We start from the raw sequence: 13,600 nt of genomic DNA, 5'->3' as shown, positions 1-13,600 counted from the left end.
AACTCAGATCACAGTCCTGAGCAAGTATGAAGTAACTGAATGGTCATACGTGTGATACGAGTAAATCCAAACAGCCATGTTGGGCGTCCCTTCCCATTGATAAGCACTTGAGCAGCAGGAGAAAATTACTTTAACACACTCCTGCGGCACTAGTACTTAGGAACGGAACAGGTTGTTCAAACAGGCCCACAACACCGAAGCCACGTGTGTTGCATAAAGTGTGGGCACTATATCGGCATTCTATGCGGTACTCCTGAAAATACAAAAGTGATGATGTGAAAATAACAGCTGGAAGTAAGTCAGATTGATTGATGGGATTTCAGGTCCTTATGTCAGTGAGTGTGCAGATGACTGTCTTCTAGGATGCTGCACCATTGTACTCTCACTGGCTGATGTTTCAAAGGTGCTTATTACCTCCATCATCAGGGCCCTTCATTGCCCTGATGATGGAGGAAGTAAGCATCTATGAAAGATCAGTAAATTTCTACCAGACTACACAGTGCACCATCCCAGTATCATTATCAGGGCATTTTGGGCATTATTTGATTGTCTATTATTTTAAATTTTAAATTATAAAAATTAAATGTTCTGGAGACTGGCTGTCTCCATCTTCAAATAAGACAAAAGGGAGATTCATGCAACTATCACTGGTAAGCAATGATAGTCATATATTTTATCTTACACAGCTTCAGTTACGATCTAACGGCAGAATGAAAAGTCCAGTCCTTTTTAATACGGGCCTTTTCACCTTAATTGACAAATAATGAAATAGGCAAGATTTAAATAAGTTACAATCACCACAAAGGGTCGAAATGATTACTGCTCATACACAATACACTTTAAATATCAATTCATCCAGACACGTCCCATACTAAAAGATTACTTAATTTAACAAAGGGGTTATATTTCCTGTCAATCTTGATATGATGATAATCGTTCCCCCTTTTAAATAACACACTTATTCCTCTCTTCCTGTCGCTTAGCAAAGCCCCCACATGATGTCGCGTTGCACAACAATGAGACAAATGAAGTACGTCCTGCTTGAATATGCTTCATGCTGTAACTGCCCGTGCATCTATCGACAGAGAGGGCCACAGTAAATACCAGAGTTAATCAAAGCCAATCTTGTGACCTTGTAGTTCACTTGATGTTCCCGGCTCATCTATACGTATCTTAGTAAAGCTTTCATTTTGTACAGAAACGGTCAACTACAAGAGACATGGCTACAGGTTCTCATACTGGCGTGAAAATGTAATGAGTTCACGAGTTCACATACAGATTCGCTGACTAATTTAATTGCAATTGACGATGAACAGGCATATTTATCTTTTTGTCTTGTGTCTTATAATGACAGAGTTCAAAATTCAATTCCATCAACCGTCCCGGTAATTGTGTTTATGAAAGGTGCATAAGTTGTGAAAATGAACTTCTCGGAATGCTCCCATAAAATCTTTGTTCAATTACTTACATGCTAATGGTTGCCGTCACCTTCGAAGTAGTCTCCTAGTAGTGAATCGGTATTTCCACTGCTCAAAACATTTCTGGAACTCCTCTTCAGGATGGTATTCTAATGTCAGCAATGTCTGAAATTCTGTGGCCCTTCAAAAGAGGTCTTCAGTTTTAGTAAATATCGAGGATGGTTCCTTTTCAATATCAGTTGTTTGGTCAGAAACTTCCGGACAGCGAGCGCGTCAACCAAACATCAGGCCAAAGTTCAGGTCTTCTCTGACGAACAGCCTCATCTAACCTTGCCAATATTTTCAAATAACAATGCTGGTTCACTGTTCGACCTTGTTCAACAGACTCAAAGTGAACAATGCCCTTGTGATGAAAGAAACAAATCAGAATTTTCTTCACGTTTGCTCGTGACGAGAGTGCACTCTTTAACCTTATATGACACTCGACTTTTTCATAACATAAGCACCGTAAGCCTCTGTTGACATTTGTAGAGTTTCACTCGCGCTTTTGCCTAAGTTTTGCCCAAACCTTGGTGTTAATGCGTTTCCCCAACGACTTATTACTCGGGACGAAAACACGCGTTTGTGTAACTCCGCTACATCTGTTTTACTCGCTTGATCACCTCACAAGTAGCAGACACGTCGTGACACGTCGTTGCTTAGTTATTGGTCACTGGCTATTCGATGAAACATATATTCGGTTATTCCGGGAACTTAACTGTCACATTTAGTACACCCAAAGAACGTCTATGTAACGTCTGGTTGCAGAATTTTCGTAATAAAAAACATGGAACACCATTAGGCGGGCTACTATTTCTCTGGTAGTATAATCCGAAAATCCAAAGTAATTATCAGTCGTAAGCATCGGATATGATCTTGAGCGCTTCAGTCCAGTTCACATTTCCTTCACATCCAATAATATTAACCTCAAATAACGTCTGTTCTCGTAAAAAAAAAAAAAAGGTTTCTCTGCCAAAACTCATTATCTCTACTGCTGAAACTAAACTCATAGCATCTTTATAACCTTGATTTTACTACCACAACAGTTGGTCTGTGCATATCGCGAGGTCTAGAGTAAAGAAACTGTTACCCCCCCCCCCCCACACACACACACACACGCAATTAGACTTGCATTTCCATGGCGTGATGCTTGGAAACAGGATCTGAATCACCTTCTCTTCTAACGTTTCATATATCACAAATTCTCCACACTACCAGTTCGATTTTAATCTTAGCGTCTAACTGGTATACAGAAATTTATTTTACTCTGATGTTTTGTCTATAATAACCAGGTTTATAATCAGTGTCTTGACTATGTGACATGCACACAATTATTATTTATTCCTTATAAATAAATTAACAAAATTTCTTACCGCGCCATGTAAGATCGAACACAAGGCATTTCGAAAGTGGAGACAAAACTTAATGCCCATGTTAAATACAGCCTTGATCTTATGCATTCAAAGTATGTGTTCTTGATATTAAATAAACCAAAAAGTAAAGACCTCTTAGATCAGGAATGTAATTTATTTAGCCTTTGACTACAGAAGTCAATGTCAGTACCAATTTTCGGACCATCGTATACCCAGCTGTTTACATATTATCGTATTCTGTCTCGTAGCTTTTCCTTCAGATCTGGAAACTGATAAAGGACCTTCTTGGAGGCCAGCTATGAAATGAAGGGCAGGAGATAGAAACCCCATTCAACGGTATGATCATTGACTTGGTCTACACATGAATCCATCGTATAGAAAAATAGTCCACCAGTCATACAATGATGGGTTATCCATATCAAAGATCAGTGACTCATTTAAATATACATATGCCTTATAAAGTTACTTAGCGTCTTTAGGAATGGTTATGAAAGAATTTTGTTTTTTTAAGTGATAATTAACACTCGCGGTTTCATGTATGCCTTTAATTAGCATACATTTGGCCTATATAGGTCTCTGGCTTATTATCTCTTAGTTGGAACTCATGGGGTGGAAAGACGTTGCCTCATTTCCTATAAATGCTTCTATCTATATTCCGAATGTGTCAGGAAGTATAAATGAATAATTACACAATCCAATGGTCGTATCTGTGCATAGTTTCACTCAAAATTCCACATTGTTGCAGTGTAATTGTTGACATGCAACCAATATTTCCTACGGAATTTTCAGGGGTGTTGATGTTCGATAACAGTGTCAAACTTCTTATCTAACTCCAATGTTTCGTTACTTATTATCTCAAACACGTAGCTAAATATAGGTCTAGATTTCGCGCGGCCGCCATGTTTTTTTATTCTGTATAGAAATGTACATAACAAACGCTACATATTTTGAGAAGTATCTAGCCAATTGTATAAGTTTACAAAATATTGTATTACTGACAGTGATAGTAGAAAATTAAAAAGTACAAAAGGCTTCTTGTTCATAAAAAGTTAATGAAAATCCTTCCGTCGATGTTTCATGAAGTTATTTGGTGGTGCTGGACACACGGACATGAGGATATCATAAGTCTATACTTCCTTGTGCAATAAGTTAGGCTAATATTATTATAACCACAATAATATAAGTGAAATAATACGACAGTGAAGAACATTTTTAATTTTGAAAGGAAAGAAGTATTTCGCTGTATTCTTTGATTAAGTGGCTTAAATATCTGTCCATCCTAATGTTTCATCTCTGTGTTGGCCGTGTTAACCCGGCTAATACTTTAAAAAATTAAAAATAAAAAAAAATTATTTAACTTTTGTTGTTCAGTGGCACTCCATACACTAAAACACAGGAGAACCGATCAGATAAAAGATATTAGCCAGTTCTATGTAGGCGCTAGCCTCGGGCTGAAGTCTCAACTAACTGACTAACAACGTATGAATTTAATTTTGGCTCAATAGGATAAACCTCTATATTGCATTAAGTCGATGTACATTTTTTTATGTTCTCGTAAACGGCTTATCGTAGATCTTATTAGTATCTATACCTTCCGTTTCAAACATGTTTATGTCATTAATATTCATTGCAGTCCATTTAAAATAAATAAATATATATATATATCTGCAACAAATTAATAACAGTTCCAATGAGTTACGTAAATATACACCTTTCCACTCATCTTTGCTGCTGGTGTGCTGTGTTTGGTGTATTCATAGTCGCGAATAAACAGTGATATAAATTGAACTTCATTCGTGAATCAATACATTAATCGGCAAATATATATTCATAAGAACTAAATCAGTATTAAGATTCTAATCTAAGAGTGTTTGAGAAGAAATGACTGATGAGCTAACAGATAAAGAATAGATCTTTGGTTTCTCTAAAAGTTGAAAATGCCTTAAACTTATGATTAATTATCGATTTTTAAGATAACCTGCAACACAGAGTTAGTAAATCAGTTAATGAGTTTAATATAACCGACTGATAATCTGGCATAACAAGTAAGCCTACAGCTAGACCAACTTTTAATCCATTAATCATTAATAAACTGAAAAGTCCATAACAACTGTCGTGAAGTCCTTCAATTTATTTTATTTTATTATAAGCAACTTCAATTTAAAACTTTGGTCCAGTGACTTAAGAGAGACAAAGACGTTTAAATATTCAGCACTGCAAGAAAGCCTCTTGTTGATTTGTTCTTATTACCTTAACAAACAACAAATTTAACCGTATCTTACGCCGTAACAGCTACAGTACGCGACTGTAATCTTGAGACTTGCAAGGGATGCAGGAAGCGTTAAAGGCAGATGCTGTCTTTCCTCCTTCACCCCTCTTCCCACCCCAGAAGTCTCAAGATTACGATCGCGGACTATAGTTGAATAATTTTAACCAACATGTTGGTCATTTCGGAGTTAAGACTAACCCTCTTTTGTTCCAAAGTCTTCGGTTATGTTTATGACTTCTCGAACAAATTTCCCTAAGTTTATTTAAATTTTCTAATCTCATCTATGTCTGTTTCCCAGTAACGAGTCGGACTGTGACCATGTTCATCTGGTCTTACAAATATGGCGGGCGTGAATCGATATCACATTGCTTTTGGTCTGCAACATCCGATCGTATGACCGATAACCCAGCAAGCAGACAGATGCATAAGAAATTCTCATCAGACAGTGAGTTTCAGGATGTCACTCTTCCAATTGTCCGAAACACATGTCTAATTAACAAAGTCTGTCATCTTGGGACATCTGTGACGTGTACGAAATCAAATATCGACAGGCTGTGGAATTGGGGTAGTTTCTAGAACTAGAACAATATTCTCAGTGGTGATAATATTGTTCTTCCGTTAATATCATAGCGCAGGGGGAATTTTATGAGAAATTAATAGTGGCTTAATTACTCAAAAAGAGAGTCCCCGATTTTGTAGACAAGAGTTTCATTACTATGTTCACGAAAGCCTGACATTTGGTGCTATCCCGAGCCTGCTGAATCCATTCCACACCTTCTAACATTATTTCTATTATATTGTATTTATTAGATTATTATCAGTATTAAAAATATTAAAAATATATTAAAATTGGCCGTCAATCACAATATAAGATAATTAAAAGTTCCTTATCGAGTACTCGATTTACATGTGGAACATTTACGACATGTTTCGGCTATATATAGCCGTCATCAGGTGTTATATTATAAACTTTTTACTGAATTACTGATTTTTACTGATATTTAATGATGATTTTCAGTTCTCATTTTTCTTATCGTGTTCTCGTCCTTCAATCATCATTAAATATCAGTAAAAATCAGTAATTCAGTAAAAAGTTTATAATATAACACCTGATGACGGCTATATATAGCCGAAACATGTCGTAAATGTTCCACATGTAAATCGAGTACTCGATAAGGAACTTTTAATTATCTTATATTGTGATTGACGGCCAATTTTAATATATTTTTAATATTTTTAATACTTATAAATCACAATATGACGCATCTACAATATCTTAGATTATTATCCTTTCAGTTACGTCAGGATTTCCCAAGTTTCCCAAGAGGTTTCATCTCTTAAGTATTTCCGACAAAAAGTGTGCAAGGCTAAATTTCTCATATCTTCCATGCGTGCTGCATGCCCCAATATGTATTTTGGTTTAGTCATCTTAATAATGGGCCTATCTGGTGAAGAGTGCGCCGAATTTCATAACATTACAATTCTAGTTGTTCTTTCCTTACATTAGACCTCGAAACATATTAGGATATGTCAGGCCGCTTGTTACCATAACCGATTTTAAAAAATAAGGTAGAAAATATCATATTTCTTCGATTAGAATTCGGTTACCAGACGTGACGTATCTATAGTACTTACGCCGAATGTCCCATAAGGTCGGAGCTTTAGGACAATCCAGTTATTTAGAAAATCATGGAAGAATCCAAGGAGGGAAATTTGTTGCGTATCATACCTTTCTAATCTCAGGAAGCTTCGTCAACTGCACAGGCCATATAATGTCGAATAAGGATGATAAGTGTTTTGGATTCGTCACCTAGTATTTTATGGTGAAAAATTAACAGAGAGTCCCAGTGTCGGCACGGTTTAAGCTTACGTCACGAGTTCGTATCAGGTCTAGGTAACTGCCTTGCATCCTTCAACCGTAATGTTCCTTGTACACTGCCTAGGTTTCAGGGCAGCCATGGTCTAGTCTACACTTCCGGCTTAAGAATCTTGAGAACTGGCTGGAAATAAGTCGGGATTCCATCTGCAGAACGTATTTTTTGTGTTTCATTTGGTTCTCACTATAAAAATCTATGATTTCCTCAAACATAATTCGACTGACCTTGAAATGGAAATTCGATGTGTTTTCTTGGAGGTAGGAACAGAATTTCTAAGTAGGTCTACGTTGTGCATTGAAGTGCTGAACTGCGTTAACCCACGCTTATGTTATAATTAATTTGACATTTGTTTATCTAACGACACCTTATCAATTGCAGAGGTTAATTTGTAAATAATAAATAATGCTGTTCCGAAATTATCCTGGATGGACAGACAGAAAACCTATCACAGTAACTGGCTTTCGGGTTAAGATCGAAGCAGGGACCTCAGACGTCACAAATACGAAGCAAGAGCGATATTCACTCGACCACAAAGTTAATTTACATTACAAAATTATTTCTATGGACGTGCTTGTTTGTTCAGATAGACGCCCGTTTTCCCTCGACATAAACTTACAGACAGTAACTTCTAACTACAGCTCACAATTAAACACACACTTTGACCTCCAGCCTTGGGTCATGACGGCATTAAACGGTCACATTATCTTTGTCTTCTCAGTCTGTCTGTCTGTCTGTCTGTCTGTCTGTCCGTTTCGTGCGTAAGGTTCGATGGAACTTAAATAAAGGTAAGGTCGTCTCTGGTACAAATCAAGGAAAATGCTATGAAGACGAATGGGGCAGTGAAATATCTGCACTTCTTTGATCTCGGAACTAGGAAGTGGCGAGTGGTCAGCTTCACGCCCCGGCCACTTTACCTCAAGGGAAAGAGCCCCCATTGCCCATTGGGTAGGATCTTGAAATTTAAATCAAACATTAAAATATAAATTAAGCCTCGTTAGGCAAACTTAGTTTTCGTCCTATGGTCCCCATAGAGCTCTTGCTTTATGTGAAATTTAAATCTAACGCCAAATCGTAACATTAGTACTTAACACAATATGCACCTATGAATAGAGTTTTATTGAATATATATATATATATATATATATATATATATATATATATATGGTAAATATTTTAACGAAATGAAAGGACTGTGTACTGTGTTTTACCTATAGGCTTATGTAATAGCAACAGTAAATTCTGTGAGATGATTGTCTTCTTGAATGTTGCGTCGTAGTCCGGTAGAATTTTATCGAAGCAGGGCCACGAGGTCTCCTGCTGATGGAGACGGTGAGCACCTCTAAAACGTCGGTAAAATTATATCAGACATCCCAGAAACAGTCATTTTCAACACCAGGTGTGTACTTACACGAGATAACATAACTGGGAACGATGTAGGCCCATGGGAAATAGCAAAGCTCGGATTTAGAAGAAAAATATGTGGAACTATGTCCTAAACGAATTTCTTTCTTCCTTACTTTCTAGGAAGTACAATTTACACTGTTGTTTCAGGTTAGCCCAAGGTATTTAAGAATGAAGAAGTGGGATTACGTTTCTTTGGCCGATGATTAAGTAATAACGAAAGTAAGAAATTTAAGTACCGTTTCGTCATGCACGAGTCCGACAAAGTAATATAATGGCTGAAATGTGACAAAAGAATAACCCATGGGTCAGATCGTTTGAGTGACGAGCGATGGGCAGATGAACGAGGATTCTGTTGCGAGAAGACAAACGGGGGGCTGCCACGAATACAGATATCTTGAAGTGGTCATTCATGATGCTGAGAAGGCAGAGCGACACGGATAACCCCCAACTTCCGATTAAATAAAGCACATGATTGATACATTTTTTTTTACAAAACTAATATAACATTATCTGAGCAATAAATTTAACGATGAATACTTGATATGTGCAAATGTTAACTATTGTAAAGACATACGACGATCAAAACATTTACGAGGACAGTTTCAATACCGGGTAATTCGGAACGAAAATGTAAACGGAACATAATTGTGGCTATAAAACTTGGTAACAGTAGCATATGAGGATAAGAGTCTGTAAAGTTCAAAACGTTGGAGAGTAAGATGTCGCATGGTAGCCGATTAGACAGATCAAGAGGTCACAACGAAGGCAGCAGTTTGAGAGAATTTTAGGTTCAAAGGTCGTACAGAAGCGAGAGAAGATAAAATTGTAGAATCACGTGATTAGTAACCTAAGTCCGAACATGCACCCACGAATACTATGCAAACAGGCTCAAATCTTCTGCCTCGCCCCTATACTCCACGTCCCACTGAACACATTCACATGTCAATTTTTCTTATAAAATACGGTCATTAAAACCCTTTTGACGGATAATAATTTATGACGAGTATTATCTTTTGAAAATTTATATTCAAAATAAAAAAATGTATAGGCCTACACAGAAAAAAAAATTCGCAAATTCGCCATGTTCCTAAATTCTTGTTTATAAAAATTTTGTTTTATGCAATATTTATATCAATTATTTATTTTAATCCGTCTGATCACAATAAAAAAATTTATTTAAAATTTCTTATAATTAAGGTAATAAAATATCATTTATGTTCCATATCGATTGATCGATTTATATTTCGGAACATTTACACAACATATTTCGGTTTTTATAAAACCATCATCAGGTGTAAAATATATCTAAGAACTTAAAACTCAATTATGATTTCTGTAGTTTTTTGGTGATGTTTCATTATGTTTGTTTTTCCATTTTTGGGCGAAGGTGTTGTTTTTCTTAAATATTATTAGATGTACATATCGGCCAAGGATGTAGGAGTGAGTGTCCCGATATGTCCAGAAGTACTAGTGTCTTCGAATAGGTGTGATCAGACGGATTAAAATAAATAATTGATATAATATTCACAATATGACGCAATTACACTATCTTATGCAATATTTATAATCAAGCAATTACTAAATAAATTTGAACTGACGTACGCTAGGTGCCATTTCATTTACACTAGATATATTTTATCGCCACGACTAGACTTCCAAATCGATTATGACGATGGATCGCACCAAATGAAATGTAAGCAGATATGAATGTCTTCTGATAGCAAGAAATGCGAAAAAAGCCATGATGGTGTTTATGGTGGAGTTTGACGGAGTTGGAGTTAGCGTTAGGCTATAATCTGGAGTCAGGCGGTCGGATTTGTGTTGGTGAGTTTTGCAGAAATTTTGTTTCAGTCGTCTTGAACGTATTTTCATATCTACGTAATTTACTTTATAAACAGATTTTATAAATCTTATACGTTTAATGCAATTTGCGAAGTTAATGCTATGATACGTTGCATTACTGTTCAAGACACAAACGGTTCGTTCCTGTCAACTTTGAAGGGACATTCTACGGTAGTCCTACGAATAAAATTTCTTTAATCAGCGTTATTGGGTTCTCCCCGTTAGATTGCGGTGCGATCGTAACCGGTTTTATAATGCATAAGCGATCTATGTCTACCGTTGTTTCGTTGCTTGAGAACCGCAATGCACAAAGCGATCACTGGCGTTAAATAAGGTAACAAATACCAAATGAAACATATATATTTCGTACTAGGTAAGATAGATTAAAGTCAATTGAGTTAAGCCATTCTTAACATTTACGAAAAAGCTATTCACAACGCCGTCAAAATAAACAATTATTTCAGTCAGTTTGTTTTATGAAAACACAGGATGATAAATGGGAAATTTCAGCACTATTAAAACCGAAAATCTGGGCCTGGAGGTATATCTGTATTCAAGTGACTAAAGAGCCAGTGACAAGCTCTTGTGAGCACGGTGATGAACACTCGGTTTCCGTGAAAGATTGGGATTTTATCGACAAACTACAGAACTAGTAAGAATGTTTCAAGAAAGACCCTCTGTCTTAGGTGGGCAGATACGCTATCAGTTAGTAGGTCTATAACTATAAACTAAACGTGTGTAGGATTTGAGGTTCTCACGGCCTTCTGGGTAGTAGCGTCGTGAAGTCTGGTAGATGTTTACCACAGTTAGTGAAGAAAATGGTTGCCTTTAAGGCAGCGACAACTTTTTAGGCACTCATCGATTATCCAACCATTCAAAATTAATCTACGACCTTCCTATAAAACCGTCTTCAGCGATCAGCTGTGTCAATCCTCAATTAAAAACCAATGTTTAGGAGAGAATGTCTTCATTACCAGGGTCAAGGTGAGCAACATCAGTGACTTTTATTCATTCTTCGCATTGACCCCGATAACGGAGATAGAGCTATCCTCTGAAACGTTGGTTCGTAACTCAGGATTAACACGGCTGTCGCCTGAAAGGATTTTATAGCATTCATTCGCCTGAAAAGTTTTAAATTTTAAAGTGATGTCTGCGAATAATTGGGGTGTAACACGCATCTTAAAACACATTTAATTCATCCGCGTGTAGATGCTTTTCCTCGCGGTCTTGGGGAGGTGAGTGACCAACATGCACAGCGTTTCTACCAAGACGAAAGAACATGATATAAAAAATGTAATCAATATACGCATGCAAATTATTGCTCGTCACTTACCAGGAAAGCCAAACAAACGTAAATTATGAAAGTCTAATTTTTATCGTATATAAAATATTTCTGTAAAGCAGATCATCTTTTACGTATTTTTTGTTGAAAAACAAAGTTAGAAATTTATAAACACCATGAATCCTCTAATATTTTACACCCTAACTTTGAAATGATCATTAAAAATTATTGACTACACCAAATAAAACAGGATAGGCAAATTTATTGTTGATCAATTTTTATCGACAGTAAGTACGCCGAATAACACAACAAACACAGAGAAGATAATTAATACTTCCGTAATAAATTATGTTTACAAGTTTTTAAGTCCAGTACAGTATAAAACAAAATTCCGTGATAGAACTTAAACATTTTAAAGTTCTACATTAAAACAATAATAACTATTTTGCTTCGATGTTCTGTTTCCATAGTGTAGGGTTTTCCTTCAAAATTTCAGTGGTTGACCTAATCAATAAATTCCCGTCTTTTACGTATCAGAATGTTTGTTACTGTTAATTAGAGTCCATTACCGGATCCTAGGCTTAACCAGTTAAACTGGGTCCACCCCTTTGCAACATATTTCTCTAAGATCATTTGCAGGCCTATTAAAATTCCTTTGTCTTTCTGTCTGTACGCATGAAACTACTCGAGAATGGCCTAGCGGATTTCCATGAAATTTGATATGAGTTACGTTGGCTAAAAATTGGACATCAATAACAGACATGTTACATAAAGACACTTTTATACGTGTCTAAGTAATTATGTGGCGAATCTGCTGTCTACCTTCGCTATTATGATTATGATATTGTTTAAATGTCAAAGGTAAAATTCTGGTAAATGCACCAGAATAATTTTACGCGTAGAGTACGTTAACTTGCAATAAACCATACCAATTTTCTTTTAAGAACATGCATTTTAGTTGTCGGTTTTGAAAATTATGAACAATATGCTCAATATTACAGCACACAAAATAGAACTTACTACTAGACGTAAGCCTATACGCCCCATTATACTTGTCTTAATATTAAGCATTTTAATGCAGATCTGCCACAACATGACGCTACGCGGTGCGTCCGCTCTCCGCGTCCCACTATGACTCATTTCCTTGCAGAGAGAAATGCAGCTGCTAAATTACAAGAACATAGTTCAAATCCTTCAAATACGGTTGTTGACCAATGATAGAAAGTCTCCCTTGATTGTCCAACAACCGCCGTTTATTTCGCTTAAACTCCTTAAACCACCAACGTCCTAAAAATTATTTACTTATTTGTGATTTATAGAACGCTGACCTCAGAGCTCAGGTGGCTTATGGCGTCAGATGACATGATTAATGGGTAATGTATTGGAAAGAATGTGAAAAGAAGCGATCATTTTCTAATTTAAGATAGTATCCCAGCATTTACCTGGAAGTGCTGAGAAAAACCAAAGAAAAATCTCAAATTGTTGGTATTGAGGTTCAGATTTGATCTTCCTAACAAGGAATAGGAATGCTAACCACTCGGCTACGACTTCCAGTTTCGTTTAAACACTTTAAGTAATTTTTAGATTGATAATTACCAATAAATAATATATATATAATGTTTTGATATAAAGTCATTATGTAATATATGTATATGCTGTACGTTTTCTGTGTTAGTATGACCTTAAATAACCGAATACTACACTGTACAAGTTTATCGTTCAAAAAGTTTGCTTAAGAACGTAACCCACATTTTTAACGTTAAGAGTCTATGGGGGTTGGCGAGGGGGGGTGGGGGGTCTTCGATATCCTCCTACTTGCGTTACGCAAAAATTTCTAGTAGCAAAACTACCGTGTATAAGATAGAAGCCGTCTCCACCATGTATCCATAATGAGTATATTATTAACGGTAGTGAACGTGTTAAGTCATATTTCCAAGCTTGTAGTAATAAGAAAAAGACTTACTTCTGAACACAAACAACACCGATCTACACCGCACAACAGTCTTGCCAATACTGAGGCTTCTTCTGGCTGTGATTGCCCTCATATAGGCCACACAACTCAACACCAATTGGCTTTGATGTGGTGGGGGGGCGCA

The 13,600-nt window shown here is 36.5% G+C and overlaps 1 long non-coding RNA gene across 1 annotated transcript; it reads right to left on the bottom strand.

Annotated features, from left to right (window-relative positions):
- Positions 1 to 726: 726 nt before the first annotated feature.
- Positions 727 to 13,522, bottom strand: LOC110838969 (uncharacterized). Its single transcript, XR_015535521.1, has 3 exons — positions 13,468 to 13,522; positions 1,469 to 1,599; positions 727 to 1,075 (listed from the first exon to the last, which is right to left on the bottom strand). It is a non-coding gene; the product is annotated as an uncharacterized LOC110838969 (long non-coding RNA).
- Between the last annotated feature and the right edge of the window lie 78 nt (positions 13,523 to 13,600).

The sequence above is a fragment of the Zootermopsis nevadensis genome, unplaced genomic scaffold (assembly GCF_977971745.1).
Source record: "Zootermopsis nevadensis isolate Lab colony 2312 unplaced genomic scaffold, Znev_1.0 Znev_ptg000017l, whole genome shotgun sequence".
NCBI classification, from domain to species: domain Eukaryota; kingdom Metazoa; phylum Arthropoda; class Insecta; order Blattodea; family Termopsidae; genus Zootermopsis; species Zootermopsis nevadensis.
This window is presented reverse-complemented; position numbering and strand designations above follow the sequence as displayed.